The sequence below is a fragment of the Orycteropus afer genome, unplaced genomic scaffold (genome assembly GCF_000298275.1).
Source record: "Orycteropus afer afer isolate SDZICR_OR568_19922 unplaced genomic scaffold, OryAfe1.0 scaffold00001, whole genome shotgun sequence".
Taxonomy (NCBI): Eukaryota; Metazoa; Chordata; class Mammalia; order Tubulidentata; family Orycteropodidae; genus Orycteropus; species Orycteropus afer.
This window is the reverse complement of record NW_006921588.1, coordinates 2,598,356-2,619,172: the sequence shown is the minus strand read 5'-3', so window position 1 is coordinate 2,619,172 and position 20,817 is coordinate 2,598,356. Positions and strand designations below refer to the sequence as shown.

The 20,817-nt window shown below is 37.8% G+C and overlaps 1 protein-coding gene across 1 annotated transcript in view; it reads right to left on the bottom strand.

The window, feature by feature from the left end:
* Nucleotides 1-20,817, bottom strand: part of TMEFF2 (transmembrane protein with EGF like and two follistatin like domains 2) — a 348,665-nt gene that overhangs the window by 78,831 nt on the left and 249,017 nt on the right. The gene's annotated exons all lie outside the window — the stretch shown is intronic.

The window sequence follows — 20,817 nt, the reverse complement described above, 5'->3', positions numbered from 1 at the left end:
TTGACTGAGGTAGCCAAGACACTCAGCTTCAGAATTTCCTTAAATGAAATCCTATTGTGTTATTTCTTTTCCAGAGATATTCGAATGGTTAAAGCTTCAGTAAGATGGCTCAAAGGACCAGTAAGAGAAAGCAAAAAAGTAATATTTGGAATCCAATCAGTAGTTACATTTCTTCAGCATAAATAAGGATACACATAAAACATGCAAAGTAGGAATTTTCAGTGGTCTTTAACTTGTTTGGAGCCACTGAGAATTAAATTAAAACTATCGATCTCTCCCCTAAACAATGCCCATATTCACATAAATAACCTTTTGCATAAAATTTCAGGAATTACATCGGTCCCTTGAAACTTACCCCATGGACATCATTCCCAGATACACAATGTTCTTTCCTGGTTCTATTTTTAAATAATAAATACAAGTTGATTTGTCACTCATGATTTTTAGTATATTCTCTATAATAATAAAAAAAAAAAAAAAACTGTAACTTAATAAGAATTAGCTTACCTGAGCTAGAAGAATTAGACATTCTAGTGCAAATTTTATATTTTTCCTATGTTCTTCTATTGTAATACTCTGTATTGTACTACATTATTTTTATTGAAAATATGTGTTATTTTGTGTGTGTCTGTGAGCAGGCCTTATGATACAAATTCCTCAAGTGCAAAGAAGAAAGGATACAGCACTCGTTCATGTTTTAAAATTTCATTAATGTTTGTATTATTTTTCTAAACAGATTATATGCCTCTTTACTTGATGCTGGACATATACATAATGGTAACAATAACAACCACCTTATCACTTGCTGGGTTTTTAACATACGTTGCTTTATTTAATCTTCACAACAGCAATTTTACACCAAAAGCACTACATGGATCAGGCATCTTGTAAATGGTGGAGCTATAGATGTATTGAACAAAAATCCAACCCCTCTCCACCATAGTCCATTTGTTGTTTTGTGCTGTGACATAGATTTCTGACTATAGGGGTTGTGTACCAGAATTTACTGGAGACCTTTTAAGAATACAGACTTATAAACAGGTTCCTGGTCCCCAGGAACACTGGGATAGACTCTAGGATTCTGTCATCTTCAGCAGTCATCCTCACACCAGACTCACTGCTTGGGAACCACAGCTTGAATTTAACAAGCTGTGATGAGTAAGAGAGGGTTTGTCTACAGCAGGGCTTCTCAGAGTGTAGTCCTTAGACCACCTGCATTGGCATTACCTGGATTGCTTGCTGTTAGAAAATGTGCTAATGTATCTTTTATTTATTTATTTAATTATTTTTTATGAGAACTGCTTTAGGAACACTTGGTTGTTTTCACGTTTACCTATTTAGGAACACATAGTGAGGACAGATGATGATCATCTGTAAGTAAGTGCTTACTTAAGTCATGAGGAGTGGTGGTCGTACCTCAGCCATGTTGTCGCCATATGATGACAGCTCCTGGGAGCATAACTGCTACATGACTGATTCCTGACACTTAAAACATCTGAGATCAGGAGCCGATCACTTGTTCAAAGAGATTTGGGTCCTTTTTTATTGTGTATTTGGAGAAGGGACTTTATAGATAAGGCTTGTTATCCTTAAAACTTTGTATTAAATAAAAAAAAGGAGGGTGGCCTTTTGTATTAAAAAACGTGGGGTGTATTTGAATGTATATACATAATATTTTTTGAAAGCGTATATAAGAAACTGATAACACTGGTTTGCCTGTGGGAGGTAAATTGAAGGAACTGTGGGACAGGAGTAGGAGGTAGACTTTTCAATTTAAAAATTAAAACCAAATGTAATTTGTATTGTGATTCAAGAAGACATTTATAATGAATAAAGTTTATGAATGTTAATAAAATGAACACCTGTGAAAACCAATACAAACCCACTGCTGTTGAGTCAATTTTGACTCATAGTATACCTGTGATCTCCTTTCCTTCATATTCCTTGGAAGGAAGGTTGGGCAATCTACTTCCATAGTGATACCGCCTTTGAAACCCTAGGAGGGGTTCCTATGAGTCAGGCCTGACTCTACGGCAGTGAGTTTGGTTTTTGGTTTGATAGAAGAGACTTCAAAAATTTGGTTATGCTGCTTTAAAACCATGTTATCTAGGGAGAGGGAAAGGTTTTAACTGGCTTACTATGGACTCATCATTTATATATTTATGTAAGAACAGTAAGCTATGATTATATGATCATTATTTACTATATTGTATGCATCTAAGTCTCATAAACTTAATTAATTAGAAAAGCATGCAGGATTCTAGGACCATGGATTGATCTCTATTGGTTGTGGTAGAATCATCTTTGTGGTTCCCACCCAACCCAATACCTTGCATGCACTAAGGAAGGTTGGGCAATCTACTTCCATAGTGATACCGCCTTGGAAACCCAAGGAGGGGTTGCTATGAGTCGGGTCTGACTCGATGGCACATAACAACAACAACAACAATTTGAATGGATAAATTAATTAAATCTATAACTCCAATAGCAATGATTTTATATTCTTTAAAAAAAGATAAATTATCATCACTATATTACTATAAACTCAGACATAGGACAGCTAATTTTCTTGGCAAATATTAAATGACCTCACTGAGATCAAATATTCAACTGAACTTGAGGGTAATGACAATAATAACAATACTAGCTTACTTAATGCCAGTGCCTGTCACAGTGCTAAATTATTCCTTTATTCCTTGTGATAGCTCTATGAGGTAGCTACTATTACTATCTCCATGTTCCAGAAAAGTGAGGCTTGAAGAAGTCACACCCCTTGTAAAAGGAAGAGCATAGTTTGAGATATAGGCAGGCTGACGCCAGAGTCTGTTTTGTTCTACGTGCTTCAAACACATCAGTAAACAAGATAGAGCCATAGTCTTACTATTAAATAATTAGAGGAACACTTTGGATAAATAGAATTTGGAAAACAAGGCTATGTCTTTGTTAGAATATTTATCATGATCATATGAATTTAAATCGCATTGAATCTGAGACTCTGCCTTTCCAAACAAACAATCAAGGCTTTTTAGTATCCTTGGAATATTTTGGTGAACATTGGCTTTAAGATATTCTCAATTAATATTTGATGTTAGACTAAGTAACTAATCTGATTTGTATTCAATTAATCTAAAAGAATAAATTGTTCAAAATATCCAATCCTTAAATAAAATTCTCTATAAAGTTATTTCCGTATGAAGACATACATCTACACACATACATACCACGCACACACACACACAAAGAACAACTGGCCCTACTGAAATTTTGAGATTAGAGGACTTTAGCAATGCATCTTTGCCAAGTTGTTTCAAAACTTGGAAAGACTAAATTTTTGGAAATTCAGATTCATGGGGCAGAGGGGTTTTATGTGTTTATTTGACTTAGTGAGTTTTTGTATGTGTGCATGTGCACTTGCATGCATGTGGGTGCATTTGCGAAAGTGTGCAGTGAAACTGTACATTTTTAATGTATCTATTTAAAAGTTTATATCTTTATTTATGTGCCACTTTCTCAAGAACAAAATATCTTATTTTCCTTTGAATCCCTAGTATCAAGCACAGTGCAACAGAGCAGGTCTTCAATAAATATTTGTTGAATGAATTACTGGATGGGATGGAGTTGGAAGGAATGAAATAAAACAGCCATTATGCTTGATATAACACCTGGAAGAGATAATCAGTGTCATGTTCACATAAATTCTTAACCAACTTTGGGCTATTTGGCTCATGGGGTCTCTAAGGAAGGAGAAGGAGGCTCCTGAAAGATTAGGGTCACTTCCTTCTTTTTTGCATTTCTATGAAGACAAAGAAAATAGAACAATGGCCCCAAAGCCTCAATGGTATGGAAGTCCAATGTGAAAAGATGTTTTAACCAGGTTGTTGTTGTTGTTGCTGTTATGAGCCTTCCAGTGGACCCCTCCTTGGGTTTCTGAGGCAGTATCACTACAGAAGTAGATTGCCCAACCTTCCTTCCAAGGAGTGACTGGTGGGTTTGAACCACCAGCCTTCTGGTTAGCAGTCAAGTGCCTTGGGCACTATGCTACCAAAGCTCCTACTTCTATTTTCTGTTATTTAGATGCAGTTTTTGGCACCAATGTAATCTGAACATGGTAGAGACTTGTCAGTTTATTGCTACTGGAACTTATTGAAAAAATAGAAACCTCTGGTAAAAAGTGACAGAATTATCATATAGTGTAATAGTGAAATTGTAGGTCATTCTGCGCTTTGGAAGTTTATGTAAATTAATCCAGGGTTTTCTTTCTACAGACATGAAAGGAGGACATTTTTTTTTTAAACAGAAACTATCCCTTCTTCATTGTTTTTGGCAAATAACTGCATTATTATTCATTCTGAGAGGAGTAACTTGTTAATTATAGCATGTCACAAGTATTTCATATGCGCCAAGAATTTGTAAAGCTGAGGATTACATGGATGCCTTTAAGTTGTTTTGTGTGTGTGTGTGTGTGTGTGTATGTGTATTTTCTTTTCTTTTCTTTTTCTCTTTTTCAACCTATCTCAGTCTTTTGACATTTTGACACTGCGATTACATAGATCTCTTTTCTTCTAAGCTACAAAGAAAAAGAATCAGCCTTACTTGAAAATAATAATTTCAGGGGCCTCTATGTGAAAATACTACCTATGAAAAACTCTTCAAGGAAAATTAAAATCGACTGAAAACCTTAACCCTCTGAATTACAAGAAAGAAGAGAAATAGCCAACAATTTTAAAAGACCAGTTGATGAGCTGAAGAAGCTAAATTATAGAAAGTAAAAGGTGAGATGTAAGACAACTCATATACATTTATAATTATCTCATGAATATTTGGGGTTCTTGACATTAATTTACTTTCCTGACTCATTTGAAATGGCTCTTGCAAGGATGATGTGTAATGCATTAAATAAACCTTTCCTGTGTACTGAGGGCTGCCTCTTAGCATATGCCGAAGTGTGAGGATGCAAACCCTGCCAGGTAGCAAATTACTTATTCATGTGTCTGGTCTGTGGCTGCCCTCTAATTTCACTAGATTTTGTTTCATCTATTAAACATGCCTGTCATTTATTCCCCTTCCAAAGTCCTTGATTTGGTGTCTATTCTGTATTTTGATCATACAATACTCCTAATCATGTTTAAAGCACCCAAATGCATTGCAGTGAGGTTATTGGCTTTTGGGATTGTTTTGGAATTTGACTACAGTTTCTCTTGAGCCTGACTATCTCTGGGCTATTATGCAGATCCGCTCTGGCCTGGTCGGTACATGAGGTCAGAGCTGTTGTCTGTTCTCTGTCAGAACTGTAATGGGTCAGCTGCGTTATTTTAATAACAAAACAGCGTGCATCTTCCATTCCAGGCTTTTGTGATACTTTAAGCCCATTAACTCATTAACCTCTCACATCACTTCTTTTGATGGAACATAGTATTCTATGTATTTTATCTATAAAGAGACTACCGTGCAGGGATACCTGTGAGTCGTGAGGGGGGAAATTAGGTAAGAGATGTAAACATGTGTTGAAAAATAAAACCCTCCATGGAAAGGTGGAAATTCATTGTACCGGAGGTGAGGCTAGTAAGTTTTCCGTTTTTACTCAAATGACTTATGGAGTTTGGACTAATCCTTTTCTTTTTCTTCTTCTTCCTCTTTTTCTGTTTTTGGAGGGAGGTAACCCTTATGGTGTGAAACCTGAAAGATATAAAGTCCTTTTCCAGACCTATTACTTAGGGCTACCTTGAGTTTTTCCAAGAGTGGCCAGGCCCATCCTGTGCATGGAAAAAGCTTAGCTGCCATTAATATTAATCCATTATAAGGAGGCCACATATAGAATTCTGACCCATTAGATAGGGAAGGTCTTGAGAATTGGAAAAAGCCTAGGACAACAGCCAAATAGTCAAACCTGTGTTTAATTTAATGTAATTCAATTTTCTCATTTATTAGCTTTATGGCTTTGAACTAGCAATGTAACTTCCTCAAGTTTCAAAATTCTTACCTGTGAAAATGAAGAACTAACAGGGTTGTGGGATTAAATGAAGTAATGCACAAAAACTGCTTAACAAAGTTTCTGAGAAATGGTAATTACCCAATAAATAGTGGTCATTATTAACTTTTAGTCAGTGGCTCCCAATCCAGAACAGGACCCATCTGTGGAGTATTTAAAATACACAGATGCTTGCACCCCAATCCAAAGCATCTGATTTAGTAGGTTTGTGTGAGGCCTACGTAATTGCAGTTTTCAGAAATGCTGCAGGTGATTCTGATGTGCAGTCATGGTTGAGTTGAAAGGATCAGATATGCCTTCTCATCCTCTAAGATTGTCTAAGAGAGCTTCCAAATTTATTATATTTAAAAATCACCCATGGAACTGAAGTGATATTTCCATTTCTTCTACCCTATCATTAGAAATTGTAATGCAACAGGTCTGGATTGGGACTCAGAAATCAGCATTTTAAGCAAGTTCCTAATGTAGATAGATCACCTATTGAGAAACATCAGCTACCCTGGCTCCAGTCACATTCTTTTTCCCTCTTCATTATGTTATAAGGAATTTAACACTCTTGTTTAATGTACATCATTCAGTGATATGCATTGAAAGGCTTTTCTACACATGCTACATATTTCAAGTGACATGTGTGTGGTGTTAGGGGATTTTGTTATTGTTGTTGTTGTTAGGTGTTGTTGAGTAGGGTCTGACTCCTAGCCACCCTATGTACAACAGAACGAAACATGCCCAGTGTGTGCCATCCTCACAATCCTTGCTGTACTTGAGTTCATCATTGAAGCCACTGTGTCAATCCATCTTGTTAAGATTCTTCCCCTTTTTCATTGACCCTTCACTTTACCAAGCATGATATTGTTCTCCAGGGAATGGTGAAGACAAAGTCTGGCCATTCTTGCTTCCAAGAAGCATTCTGGCTGCACTTCTTCCAGGACATATTTGTTAATTCTCTGGCAGCCCACGGTACTTTCAGTATTCTTCGCCAGCACCACAACTCAAAAGCATCAACTCTTCTTCGGGCTTCCTTATTCACTGTCCAGTTTTCACATGACACATGGTGATTGAACATACCATGGCTTGGGTTGGGTGCACCTTAGTCTTCAAATTGACATCTTTTGCAGCAGATTTTTCCAGTGCAATACAATGTCTGGTTTCTTGACTGCTGCTTCCATTGGTGTTGATTGTGGATCCAAGTAATAAAAAAAAATCTTTGACAATTTCAATCTTTTCTCCTTTTACCGTATTGCTCCTAATTGGTCCAGTTGTGAGGATTTTCATTTTCTTCATGTTAAGGTGTAATGCTACATATTCTAAGTGATACGAGTGTGGTGTCAGGAGATAGGGATATGTTATTTGGTGCACTGATCCCAAAACATCAATGGTGGACCAGTCAGCAGAACTGATTTGGAGTAAACCAAAACACAATGAGTAGAAAGTAGTGGTGACTACAGAGGACTACGCTATGCCAGGTCCCTAGCTGCAACTTCCACACAATTCTCTTGTTTTAATGCTCATAAGATAAAGGAGAAGTCAATCTGAACTGTCTCGAAAGAGGAGTAGGATTTAGATAGAGAAGAGTGGTGTAGCGAATGACCTGGGGAAATGCCATTTGCTAGAGGCAGTCTGTGATGAGATTGTTCTGATTTTAATGAACTCTTCCTATGTAAAGGGGTAGAACACAACATCCTAGACAGATTGTAAAAGGCCTAAGTTCCAGTCCACGGAGTTTGCCTTTTTCTTCTGGGCAATGGGGAGTCCTGAAAGTTTTTTGAGCATCAGGTGATGAAAAGGTTAATATGATGAAAAAGGTGCTTTAGGAAGATTATACTGGCAGCGGAGTGCAGGCAGAGGGACTACTTACCAGTCTATTGTCATAACCTAGAGAGACTAGGAAGCAAAGTCCAGGAGTGAGGCATTGACTCCAAGGAGGAATAAATAGGCCTTACTGGATGGATACTTAGGGGCTATTATAGAGAGGTGCTGATGCAGAAATGTCACCACAATGCTCTTCCTGCTCTACCCTTTCCTGCTTTTTTTCTTGACATGCCTTGTGTTCCAAATAGGAAACTTATTAGCAGAGCAGCCAAGCTCAGGGATGCAGCTGTGCGTATCACTCAGGAAGGCATTCCTTCCTCTTAGGAAACATCTTCTTTCTTTGCTATTGGGATAGGGACAAACAGGGTTTGTCCTATCATGGTAGTAACATTATGTAAGCACCCTTAGCTACATTCTTACACTTATTCATTGTATTAATATGTAGCTTGCCTGATTCCAAAGTTGACTTAAAATGACTAAACCACTACCACAGCAGCAGCACAGACAAAAGCAAACAAACCCACTGCCGTGGCAGCAGTGCTTATTAGTATCTCCTGCTTTAGTGAGGAAACAAGATTCTCTCCAAGGCAGTGAATGTGCCCACACCGTTTTTTAGTACCAATGATATAGTTGGAGTGGATATTTAACTTTTGATTCACTTTTACATACACATGAAAAGTCACATTCTTCTTAGGTTAAGTTTTCTTTCATGAAGCAGATGGATTTACATCTTAAAATAATCAAAGTAAGCAATTCTTCCTTATGTACATGTTTAAAAAGTATCTTGAAGCAAAATTCCTCCTTATCATCATGCGTATGCTCTTGCTCATTAAACTAGAAAACACATTCAATAACCAAGAGTGGCTCTGTGGTTACTGGGAAGTGTGGTGGTTCTGACTGGATGGGTCTTAATAAACACCAAACCCATAAAGCATGAAAATCACAGAATACAAAGTTGGAAGGGAAATAAATACAATAAAAATGCAAAAAAAAAATTCTCATTTGAATAGTATGCTAGACTACATTCCCACTCGCTCATACTCACTCACAACCATGTGAGTGTTTCAGCACTTGACTTTGACAGGGCTTCGGATTCCCACACCCACTTTAGCCAGAGCAACTTCATGTATGTATTTTACAAATTGGCTTTCTGGTATACTTATATTTGACAAAAGGCTTTCAATACTAAAAGTGTGCAAGCATCATGACAGTCTAGATGTTCCACAAAACTGCAATTTAACATTAGGTCTTTGGATTTCATCCATAATATAAGAAAGAGAAGAATGATATCTGCATTTTGGTAAAATTGCTAGTTTGAAAATATTACATTGTTCAGGTGGCTTTTATTTTATTTGCTTTTTAAATTTTATTTTCCTGTAAGAACATTAAAGATACTTTTTCTTAGTGAAAACAGATGACCTCACCTGATGATCAGCATAGTTCCTTGATTAGAAAGCTCAGAGATAAATAGTAAGGGTGTGTGTGTGTAAAATGAATGATCCATGTTACGTGGAAACAACAGATCTATCCAACAAATTTAAACAGATTTTTTTTTTTTAGTTTCATGATATAAAGACAGGAAAACAAGATAACATTTATTTACTTGTAACATTTCCTCATGGAATTAATATTTAGTGGTTTAAAACATGTCATTTCTCTACTGGTGACCACAAAATTTTATGTTGCTACAAGTGAATTTAAAAAAAAAAAAAAAAAAGCAAACAATCACTGGCCCTGTGGGCTAGAGACCATGGTTTTAGGGGATATCAAGCTCAATTGGCATATACATATTATATAACATGATTGTTCTACATCTTAATTTGGTGAGTAGCAACTGGGGTCTTAAAAGCTTGCGAACAGCCATCTAAGTGGCAACTATCGGTCTCCCCTCATCTGAAACAAAGAAGAGTGAAGAAAAGCAAAGATGCATGGAAACAGTTAGTCCAAAGGACTAATGGACTATGAGAACCTCAACCTATATGACCCTGAGACCAGAAGAACTAAATGGTGCCTGGCTACCAATTCAACCACTATGAAAGGGATCAGAATAGGGGATCCTATTTAGAGTGGAAGAAAAAATGTGGATCAAAACTGAAAATCACAAAAAAGACCAGGCTTACTAATCTGATAAAGACTGGTGAAACTTCCAAGACTATGGCCACTCTTTGGGCCTGGAATTGGACTTACTCCCATGGCTTAACTCTTAGCCAAACAAACAGGCCTGTGAGCTGAACACCTGTACCAGGGAGATGCACTCCCGAGAACAACCAACTGTGGGAGATCAGAAGGGCAGCATTTGCACAGGGAGAAAGGAAGGGAGGCAGGAATGCATAGGCAAGAAGGACACAGGGAAAAGGTAACCACAGGGAGGAAGTGGGAGGTGAGCTGTTACACTGTGGGGATTGTAACCTGTGTCACAAAACAAAATGTGTATGAACTCTTGACTGTAAAACGAATCTTCTTTGTAAAATTTCTCCAAAATCACAATGAAAAGTTAAACAAACAAAACAAACCAAAGTATTGATTAAATTATGTCAGCAGTGATTAACTGCATTAATAATTATTGTTGTTGTTATGTGCCGTCCAGTTGGCCCAACTCATAGCAACCCCTCCTTGGGTTTCCGAGGCAGTATCACTATGGAAGTAGATTGCCCCATCTTCCTTCCGAGGAGTGGCTGTTGGGTTTGAACCGCCAGCCTTCTGGTTAGCAGTCAAGTGCTTTAGGCACTACGCTACCAGAGCCCCTGCATTAATAATTGGAGTTTGTATGAAATGGTTCCTTTCATGATTGCATCATCTTTTATATGTCATATAATAATATTAGTGTCAATTTAATTTTCAAATATAATAAAAATATTCATAGGGATGATATCTCCTAAACCTATTAATAACCAGTTGCTATAGAGTCAGTTCTGACTCAAAGTAACCCCATATACGTTAGAGTAGAACAGTGCTCCATAAGGTTTTCAATGGCTGATTATTTTGAAAGCAGATTGCAAAAACGACAAGGAGGTCACATGTTCCGACCTCCTCTAACCCTACAAGAGGAAGACAGGATTACCAGCAGTAACCGAAGGCCTATTCCTGCCAGGCCAGACATGCTGCCTCCCTCCAGCCCTTTCACCAACCATTTCTCCCAAAGCACCCACCACCTCTCTCCTCGGTTCGATAATTCGCTGCAGTGGCCACACAGAACTCACAGATTATGGGGTTTATTAGGGAAGCACCAGGCTACAATTCAAGTTCAGGAAAAAGTGCTCAGTCTCTCTCCCAGCCCACCGTCTCTCAGCGAAGTTTCTCACAGTCTCTCCCCCAAGAGTGCTGGTCCCTCGGTGTCTCACTCAGCAATGCGTGTCTCTTGTGTCTCTTTCCCAGCAGCACGTGTCTCTTTCAGGGGCGCGTGTCTCTTTCTGCAGCACGTCCAACCAGCAGTGAGAGAGAGTTCAGCCTCCAGGAGGCCTCCTTTTGAGCCCGGAAGGGTGGTCAAACTAGCCAATCACAGCATCAGAATTCTAAGCCCTGAGAGAGAGTGGGCACCTCCCAGAACATTGTTTTGTGCCACGCCCAATAGAAATACTCCAGGTGGACAACTTCAGCCATCAGGAGCTCCTCAGTTGCTCATAGAAAATCCCATCTTGGAGTTTACAAAGACTTATGGGTAGAAAAGCCACACTAAGTAATTTACTACACTGCACAGATATTCAGGCCTTTCTTCCAAGACATATCTAGGTAAACTTGGCCCCCTAATCTTTTGGCTAGCAGCCAAGCCCTTTAAACACTTGTATAACGCAGGCACTCTAATCCATAAGTGGAATGTGGAAATTATGACTAATGCAGGAGAATGCCCTTCCCTTTGCCTATAATGTTATGTTTCTGAAGAAAAGATCACAAGCAAACATAGCAAAATATTTGCATTTATTAAAAGTAGGGGGTTACATATGTGTTACAATAATTTTCATATTTTCAAAATAATATATAATTTAAAATAAATTTAATTTAAATTTAAATTGATTTAATATAATGCTTAAAAGGATTAAATTATCAATCTTGGTAATTTTTTTTTTTTTTTGGTATAGATTTTGATCTGGATAGTTCTAAATTGTTTAAGCAAAATTTGAAAAGATATGATCATAGAGAAATTCCAGAATAAAGTTTTTTTGTAAGTAGCCATTAAAGATTGAGCTTATGTCTGTATGAAAATGCCTTTCAAGCACAGTTCATTATTTGAAGGTTTGAAGGGAATCATGTCTCTCTCCTTCATCTTACTTGTTCACCCAATGAAAGGTTATACTTGCAAACACATTGTGGCATTTGAGCTCACAGGCCCACACCAGGCATTCATCATTTACTTCCTGCAATATTGCCAGTGAGTTTTGATTGCTCTGAAACACGGCTGTATAGCAGTGCTGTCGGCCAGAAATAGTCATGAGCTGTTCTGAAGCCCTCGGGATAAGGAACTTTAAGTAGAAATGTTTGAACATTTTCTCTTGAAATAAGAACGTGTCTGAGTCTCTCACAAATACCAACCTTTATAAGGTAAGAAGGGAAAGGATGCGTGAATGGTTCTAGCTGTGAACCCTGGGTAAGATCCTCTTGTTAAAAGTGTTTTGAGGTCTGTAATGATTACTGTCATTGTTTTTCCCTCCTCAGTGGATCTCTAGATCCATTTTTACTCATCATAGATTTCACTGAATTAAGTCAAGCTCGTAAGTGGACCAGGGTATCAGTCATACAAATACCTGGGTGATCCTGGCTGGCAACAGAGATCACATGAAAATGGGAAAAACAAATATTCATAAAATTATGTCATCAGAGTGGGATATGTTGGCATGAACAAAATGTTTTAAGAGCACTGAGGGGGAATGATTACTTCTACCTAGAGGGTCTAGAAGGGTTTTAGAGGTTGTGATGCTTGAGTTACAACTTTAAGGAGGAATAGAATTTCAACAGGTGGTGTCAGTGAGGACTTGTACCAAGAGGACTTCTAAATTCTTCTCTTCAATGAAGATTTTCCCCCTAACACTATCATTTCTCATTCTCTTCCCTCTGTTGACCTTATATGATCATTGAGACAGTACATGATAAATCAAAAAATTTTTACTTTCCTTAAAACTCTTTCTCTGTTCTTTGTGTTAGAAACGACAGCATATATACCCATTTGGAGCCCAGAGCCATAGAATTATTCTGGAAACCAGGTCAGGACATTGAGAGAACCCTGTACCAGGAGTCAGGACTCTGGGGTCTGGTTGGGCACTCTCACTCTCTAGCTACTGTTCCTCTGCTCACAGAATACTGGACAAGAAGCTGGCCAAATAAAATGATTTCTAAGTGGTCACCATAAATTCTGATATTTTGTTTTCTTTTACTCCTCATATTTTCATTTTTTTTGTTCATCTAGCACATTCACAGGACCTCTGGTAGCGTAGTGCCTAAGGGACCTAACTGCTAACCAGAAGGCTGGTGGTTCAAACCCACCAGCCACTCCTTGGGAGGAAGGTTGGGCAATCTACTTCCGTAGTGATACCGCCTCGGAAACCCAAGAAGGGGTCGCTATGAGTCAGGGCAGACTTGACGGCACATAACAACAATGACAACAAAAACTAGAGCTCCTTAAATTATACTGTATAAGCTATTATCTCAAATGTATATTGCATCAAATTAATGCACACATAACAACAACAACAGCACATTCACAACTCTGTGCCATCTATCTACTGTTTCTTCTGCTAAAGCTTCTGCTAAATGTGTTTAGCATTTTCCTCTGTTCACCTCAAACTCAAGCATAGTACTTTGCACACAGTAGACATTCTACATATGATGGTTGAATGAATGAATGAGTATTCCTGCTTGATTTTTCAACTCTTCCTTATTGTCCATCCAATCAATGACTTACTCAGCAATTCTTAACTATACAGAGCTCTAAGCCTGCTCCTGGTCAACTAGGAGTGCTTATTTTCTGCTTATTCCTTCATCTATTGTCTTATGTCAGTTACTGTTCAATCTGTTCTGTATCACAAGTCTCCAGGGCTTAGTGGGGAATTCATGGACTCGTGGAGATCATGATTAGTACTTAATCCATTATCAGTACCGAATAAATGCTTGTTGAACGAATGCCAGACCTGAGTTAGAATTCTAATTCTGTAAGTTCCTTGGCTCATTTGTAAAATGGAGAAAATAATGCCTATCTTATAATAACATGTTTCTCAAAAGGTCATTCTGAAAATAAGAGGAAAAAACCATTAGAAAATATGTTATGTGATACTTCATACATAGTAGATTCTGTTAGTTCCCTTGTACTAAATTGGTGTAGCCCATACCAGGCTAGCTATCAAACTATATTACCTTTCACCTAATTGATGAATTACAAATAAACTTTGACCCCGCTTGGATGAAAGAACTATCTGCCATGCATATTTATCTAAAATCTATAAATTGAGTTATTTCTGCTATGTTTGGAAGTACAAGTAGATTAATTTCCTTAATTTTGTTTTTGTAGAAGATAAGCTGTTAATAGATAGCATTTCCATGGTATTCTAGTTTAAAGATGATATATTTGACATTTTCCTCTATTTTATTTCATGGAACTTTCAAAATACAGAAACCACTAGTTCATTACATTCTCATAATGTTTTAGAATATGATTGTACTGAGTAATGCTCAAAATAAGTTAGTTTCATTCTTGCTTTTTTTTTTTTAATCTTCGTTAACTCTGTTCTTCTCCTCTTCTTTTTCTATCTCTCTTTATTGTTTCTTCTTTTCCAAAAATTAAAAATCAAGTGTACAGTCTAAGAACTTATGAAAAAAACTTCCCTACCATTCATGGAGCTTACAACCTAACAGAGAAGGTTATAATTCAGAGCATAGAAAGAGTCAAAGTTTCTGATGATAATGTAGAGAAACATTCTTTTGTATACATAGAGAGGGACAATATCAATGAAATCAAAGAGAGATGAATCTACTTGTACTTTCACCCATATTAGAAACAAATTCAATTTATAGATTTTAGATAAATGTACATGACAACTTGCATAAAATAACATTGAATTCTTTTGTTCTCTCCTTTTTTTCATGCTAAGGTCCTTTACTAATGGTGCTGTTCTTTTTATTCTAATTAAAATGTCTACATTTCTATTCTTAAGCAGGCTGTGCAAGAGAGTCTGCTCTTGGTTTTCTCTCAGAATGCTTTTTAAACTGTATAATCAAATGTAATGTTGTTGCTGTTGTTATGTGCCGTCGAATGAGACCTGACTCATGGCGACCCCTCCTTAGGTTTCCGAGGCAGTATCACTACAGAAGTAGATTGCATCATCTTCCTTCCAAGGAGTGGCTGGTGGGTTTGAACCACCAGCATTCTGATTAGCAGTCAAGTGCCTTAGGAATTATGCTACCAGAGCTCCCAATCAAATGTAATAGTAAGTGGTAATTACACTATATATGTATATATATATATATATATATATATATATATAGTGTTTTCCTAAGAGGAAAAATCATTTCAATGAAACAGATAAACAAAAAAAAGCAGAGTTATTAGAGTTATTATCAGTTATTAACTGAAATCTGGGAATATTTTCATTACTTTAACCTTTTGCTGTGACCATATATATTGTTAGGAATTTGATTAATTCTCACTCATGTTATTCATCCATTGTATATGTTGTCAGTCTTCTATCTTAAGCAAGCTAAATTATAATCTCTTTGAATTCAAGATAATATTTATTATCAAATATTCCCCTTTATCTTCATAAGTTCATTTAAGTGTCATGCTATATATGGGCATATCATAAAACATAAATTCCATTTAACACATCAGCCTGTAGGAGATTACAATCATTGGGCAATGATTTTAGTTTGTGACTCTGAGTAGCCTATGTCCTTATAATCTTATTCACTCATATATGTTCTGCTGAGGTCTGACAGTTCCCAGGCAGGCAGACTTGGGGCCTGCTTAGATCATTGTTGTTGCTAGGTGCCATTGAGTTGCTTCATATTCATAGTGACCCTCTATACAACAGAATGAAACACTGCTAGGTCCTGAGCCATTCTCACAATCATTGCTATGCTGGAGCCCATTGTTGCAGCCACTGTTTCAATCCACCTTTTTGAGGGTATTCCTTTTTATTTTTTCACTGACCACCTACTTTTCCAGGAAAGGGAAGAACAAGGAGCAGCCTCAGGGACCTCAGGAGAGGCAGGCTATCAAGGTAAAAAGGAGTTGGAGGCAAGGCTAGGCCCCAAGCTCCCTAGAGCCAGGAAACGGAGGGACCAGGAGCAGCCAGGGACCACAGAGTGGCAGGTTTCAGGTAGGAATTAGTTAAGAGGAGGGTGCAGAGGTTTCCAACAGATAAGGCAGACAAATTTGTCTGTCAGTTTGTAGTCCTGTGAGGCTTGTATGCTTTTGTGAGACTTGAGGCTGTGCCGATGGTGTTTCAGACGCCAGCAGAGTTGCATGCAGGTCACAGGTTTCAACGCAGCTTACAGACTAAAACAGACTAGGAATACGGAGGAGGTCATCCACTTCTCAAAAACCGGCCAACAAAAATATTATGCACAGCAGAGAAACACTGTCTGATACATTACTGGGCAATTTTATGAATAGCTTGGAAACATTGTCCAACATAATGCAGGAAGGCTAGCCCCTTGGGTTGGAAGGAACTCAAAATAGGACTGGGGAAGAGCTGCCTCATTAGAGTAGAACCAACCTTAATGATATGGATAAAGAAAGTCTTTCAGGACTTCATGTGCTGATGTAGCATGACTCAAATTGAGGAGAAACAACTGCAAACATCCATTAATAATAGGAACATGGAATGTGTGAAGTATGAATCTAGGAAAATTGGAAGTTGTCAAAAATGAAAAGGAATGCATAAAGATTGATATCCGAGCATTAGTGAGCTGAAAAGGACCAGTTTTGGCCATTTGGAATAAGACAACCATATGATCTACTATGCTGGGAATGACAACTTGAAAAAGAATGGCATGACATCCATCACCACAAAAGATATTTCAAGATCTGTCCTGAAGTACAATGCTGTCAATGATAGGATAATAGCCATACACCTACAAGGAAGACCAATTAATACAACTATTATTCAAATTTATATACTAACCACCAAAGCAAAAGATGAGGAAATTGAAGATTTTTATCAACTTCTGCAGTCTGAAATTGACTGAACATGCAATCAAGATGTGCTTCTTATCACTGATGATTGGAATGCAAAAGTTGGAAACAAAGGAGAATCACCGGTAGTTGGAAAATTTGGTCTTAGTGACAGAAAAAACACTGGAGATCACATGATAGAATTTTGCAAGACCAATGACATTCACTGCAAATACATTTTTTCAACAACACAAAAGGAGGCTATATATGTGGACTTTCCCAGACAGAGTACACAGGAATCATATTGATTACATCTATGGCAAGAGGGAATGGAGAAGCTCAATATTTTCAGCCAAAACCAGGCCAGGAGCTGATTGTGGAACAGACCATCAACTGCTCATATGCAAGTTCAACTTGAAGTTGAAGACAATTAAAACAAGTCCACAAGAGTTAAAATATGATCTTGAATATATCCCTCCTGAATTTAGAGACTATCTAAAGAACAGATTTGATGTATTAACACCAGTGACTGAAAACCATAAGAATTGTGGAATGAAATCAAGAGAATCATCCATGAAGAAAGCAAGAGGTCATTAAAACTACAAGAAAGAAAGAAAAGACCAAAACGGATGTTAGAAGAGAATCTGAAACTTGCCCTTGAGCAAACAGTAGTTAAAGCAAATGGAACAAATGATAAGATAAAAGAGCTGAACAGAAGATTTCAAAGAGCAGCTCGAGCAGACAAAGTCAATTATTATAATGAAATGTGCAAAGACCTGGAATTAAAAAACCAAAAGGGACAAAGACACTCAGCATTTCTCAAGTTGAAAGAACTGTGGAAAAAATTTAAGCCTCGAGTTTCAATATTGAAAGATTCTATGGGCAAAATATTGAATGATGCAGGAAGCATCAAAAGAAGATGGAAGGAATACACAGAGTCACTGTACCAAAAAGAACTGGTCCATCTTCATCCATTTCAGTAGGTGGCATATGTTCAAGAACCAATGGTTTTGAGGGAAGAGGTAAAAGCTGCGCTGAGGGAATTGGTGAGGGACAAGGCTCCAGGAATTGACGGAATACCCATTGAGATTTTTCAACATACGTATACCCTTCTGGAGGCACTCACTCAGTTATGCCAAGAGATTTGGAAGACAGCTACCTGGCCAACTGACTAGAAGAGATCCATATTTGCCCCCATTCCAAAGAAAGGTGATCTCACAGAATGTGGAAATTATCGAACAATATCATTAGTATCTCATGCAAGTAAAATCTTACTGAAGATAATTCAAAAACAGTTGCAACAGTATATTGACGAGAACTTCCAGAAGTGTGGGCTGGATTCAGAAGAGGATGTGGAATGAGGGGTATCATTGCTGATGTCAGATGGATCTTGGCTCAAATAAAGAATACCAGAAAGATGTTTACTTGTGTTTTATTGCAAAAGAAATGGATTGTTTGGGTCATAACAAATTGTGGATAACATTGAGAAGAATGGGAATTCCAGAACACTTAATTGTACTCATGAGGAACCTGCACATAGACCAGGAGGCTTTCATTCAAACAGAAAAAGGGAACATTGCATGGTTTAAAATCAAGAAGGGAGTGTGTCAAGGTTGTATCCTTTCACCATACTTATTCAATTTGTATATTGAGCAAATAATCTGAGAAGCTGGACTATATGAAGAAGAACGTGGCATCAGGATTGGAGGAAGAATCATTAACAACCTGTAATACGCTGATGACACAACTTTGCTTGCTGAAAGTGAGGATGACTTGAAGTATTTACTGATGAAGGTTGAAGACTAAAGTCTGCAGTATGGATTACACTTCAATATAAAGAAAACAAAAATCCTCACAACTGGACCTATAAGCAGCATCACAATAAATGGAGAAAAGATTGAGGTTGTCAAAGACTTCATATTGCTTGGTTCTACAATCAATGCCAATGGAAGTAGCAGTCATGACATCAGAAGATGTATAGCACTGGGCCAATCAGCTGCAAAGGACCTCTTTCAAGTGTTGATGAGGAAAGGTGTCTCCTTGAGGACTAAGGTGTGCCTGACCCAAGCCATGGTATTTTCAATCGCCTCATATGTGTGTGAGAGCTGGACAATAAATAAGGAAGACCAAAGAAGAGTTGATGCTTTTGAGCTGTGTTGTTGATGAAGAATGCTGGAAGTACCATGGACTGCTAAAAGAACTAACTGGTCTGTCCTGGAGGAAGTGCAGCCAGAATGCTCCTTGGAGGCAAGAATGGCCAGACTTTGTCTCACCTACTTTGGTCATGTTGTCAGAAGGGACTATTCCCTGGACCAGGAAGTCATGCTTGGTAAGGTGGAGGGTCGACAAAAGAGGGGAAGACCATCAATGAGGTGGATTGACCTGGTGGCAGTGGCGATGGGCTCAAGTGTAGCAAGAATTGTGGATCTGGCTCAGGACTGGGCAGTGTTTTGTTCTGCTGTGCATAGGGTCGCTATGAGTCAGAGACAACTCTATGGCACTTAATAATAGCAACAACAACCTACTTTGCCTAGCATGATATCCTTCTGCAAGGACTGCTCCCTCCTGAAAACATGTCCGGAGTACAAGAGACAAAGTCTTCCCATCCCTGCTTCTAAAGGGCATTCCAGCTATACTTCATCCATCACAGATTTGTTTATTCCTCTGGCAGTCCATGCTATATTTAATATTATTCACCAACATCACAATTCAAATGCATCAATTCTTCTTTGGTCTTTCTCATTCATTGTCCACCTTTTGCATGCATATGAGGCTACTGAAAATACCTTGGCTTTGGCCAGGTGCATCTTAGTCTTTAAAATTATATCTTTGTTTTTGAACAATGCAATACATTGTTTTACTTCTCCTGATCATTATGAGACACATGTCAAAGTAGCTATGGGACCTAAGCAAATAAGCTATCTAGGATGCTTTTACTACTCATCCAGATGTTTTATCACCCAGGGCTTCTTCAATATGAATTGGAATTTAACATGAACTTAAGATTTTCTTGATAAAGAGCTAGCCCTAAATGAGTGAATTTGTCTGCTCTTTATTTTGGGATTTTTCCAATATGAAAAATTATTTTCTAAATGTAAAGTGTGAATCATAATATATTTAAATATATTAAAGACCTAGGAAAACTGTGATGACTTTAGCTTTGGATTCATAGTCATTTAGATCATAGAGTAATGTGGGTCATAAGAGATTCAAAATATTTTACTGAGGATAATGATCAAATCATAAATTGGAACACCAATGAATAAAAAAAGTAAGTAAAAGTGCATGCAAATTAAAAATTCTCTTCCATGATACAGAAAAAATCAGAGTCTAATCTAGAATTAGGACACAAAGATGTGCAGGATCTAAGAATAGCTAAAGATGAGCCTATATGTAGAAATAACAGGAAAATGAGAGAGCATCTGAATTACTGCCCTGTTTTTACTATGCCCTCCTAGACTCACATCCTGGCAGAGTCCACGGGGAGACTTTGAAAATGTACATGGTATCAAATCATTCCTTTGCTCAAAAGCCACGAAAGGCTTCCCATTGACCTTAGAACAAAATCTACAGTTCTTACCACGGTTTATGAGGCCTACATGACGATCTGGCCCTTGGCTACCTCTCAGGTTCACTTTCGATCACTCTTCTCCGCCCTCCCCCTGCCCCACCACACTGTACTTCTAAATGCTTCCTGAACATACCTTATACGCTTCTCTCAGCAGGACTACACTGGCTGGTTCCCTTGCCTAGAAAGCTCTCATCTCAGGTATTTGCTTGGTTCATATTACCTGTTCAAACAAGCCTTCCTTGATTCTCTATCAAAATCATCACAGCTTCCATCTCTGAATCCTGATATGTTACATACTTGAATTTTTTTTTTTTTCCAAAAGCTTGTTCTCAACAGTCAGTTACC